The 1,819-nt window shown below is 42.6% G+C and overlaps 1 non-coding gene across 1 annotated transcript; it reads left to right on the forward strand.

Moving 5' to 3' along the window:
- The first annotated feature begins 1,152 nt into the window (after positions 1 to 1,152).
- Positions 1,153 to 1,259, forward strand: LOC141670014 (small nucleolar RNA R71). Its single transcript, XR_012554265.1, has one exon. It is a non-coding gene; the product is annotated as a small nucleolar RNA R71 (small nucleolar RNA).
- The last annotated feature ends 560 nt before the right edge of the window (positions 1,260 to 1,819 follow it).

Raw genomic sequence — 1,819 nt, forward strand, 5'->3', positions numbered from 1 at the left:
GTATTCCTCGGTAAGAGCAACGGTCTCTAACTTATCAGGCTTCACCTTTCGAGAGGGAATACCTTTCATAAACTTCGCATAACTAGGTATTTGTTCAAGAGTTTCAGCGAAAGGTATATTGATGTGAAGTTTCTTGAACACCTCCATAAACTTCTCAAGCTGTTTATCCAGCTTTTTCTTCTACAGCCTCTTAGGAAAAGGAGGTGGAGGATAGATTTGTGTCTCCCATGTATTACCCACAGGAGGAGTGTGCTCAATAATAGCCTTCCTTGGTTCCACTTCTGCTTCATTCTCCCCTTCTTCTTCTTCAGCCTCAACTTCAGAAGTCTTAACCTTTTCAGGATTTGCAATCTTACCAAACCTCAATGTAATTGCCTTAACATGTTTCTTAGCAATGTAATTGCCTTAACATGCTCCTTAGCTTCCTTCTTGCCTGGCACTTCAGTATCGCTTGGAAGCGTGCCAGGTTTCCGATTCAGTAATGTATTAGCAATCTGCCCAATCTGATTATCCAAGATCTTGATAGAAACAGCTTGGCTCTTGCACATGATTCTCAACTCCTCCAATTCAGATTTTTCATTAGCTTGCGGTAACTGCTGAAGTTGAAGTTGTTGTCTGGGGGCATATTGCGGTTGTTGAAAACCAGGAGGGTTATACTGCTTTGCTGTGTATGGCTGATAAGATTGTTGCACCGCATTCTGATTATTGCTCCAGCTGAAGTTAGGATGATCTCGGTTATTGGGATGATAAGTGGATGGAGCTTGCTGTTGCGATCTCTGAAAGTTGCTCACAAATTGAGCTGATTCGCTAGAAATAACACACTGTTCAGTTTCATGTGCCCTCGTACAAAACTCACAAACACTAGGGATTTGATTAACTCCATAATTAGCCAAAGAGTCCACTTTCATCGTCAAAGTTCGAAGTTGAGCAGCTATAACAGTAGCTGTATCCACTTTCAGAATTCCTGCTACCTTTCCTTGCAACATTCTTTGCGTAGGATTCTGGTATTCAGTAGCTGTCATTAGCTCAATCAACTCATAAGCTTCATTATAGCTTTTGGCCCATAAGGCTTTACCAGATGTTGCATCGAGCATAGGTCTAGACTGTGCGCCTAAACCAATGTAGAAACAGTTTATAATCATCCAATCAGGCATGCCATGGTGTGGGCACTTCCTTAGCATCTCCTTATATTGATCCCAAGCCTCACACAGAGATTCTCCAGTTTGCTGTGCAAACTGAGTAAGAGCATTCCTGATTGCAGCAGTCTTCACCATAGGAAAGAATTTAGTGAGAAACTTTTGATCAAGATCCTCCCATGTGGTGATAGACCCTGGTGGTAGAGAATGTAACCACCACTTTGCTTTATCCCTCAGACAGAATGGGAAGAGTCACAGCTTGATAGCATCTTCAGTCACCCCATTGAACTTGAAAGTGTCGCAGATCTCGATGAAATCCCTGATGTGCATGTTGGGGTCTTCTATAGAAGAACCCCCAAACAGAACTGAGTTCTGTATCATCTGAATCGTGCTCGACTTGATCTCAAAAGTGTTAGCAGAGATGGCTGGTCTGATGATGCTCGACTGAATATCATTAATCTTAGGCTGAGAATAGTCCATCGGAGCCTTCAGAATTTCTGCTTGATCTCCCATCACTACTAAAGCTGGTTTCTCAATTTTCTCTTCTTCTTCTACTTTCTCTTCGTCCTCAAAAACTTCCCTTCGAACCACTACAGCTTCCTCCTCGGCTTGATCCAGATTTCTCTTACGAGCCCGCGAACGCGTATACATAGAGTACCTGAAACACGACAAGGAAAATAGTA

Source organism: Apium graveolens, chromosome 6 (genome assembly GCF_009905375.1).
Source record: "Apium graveolens cultivar Ventura chromosome 6, ASM990537v1, whole genome shotgun sequence".
NCBI lineage: Eukaryota > Viridiplantae > Streptophyta > Magnoliopsida > Apiales > Apiaceae > Apium > Apium graveolens.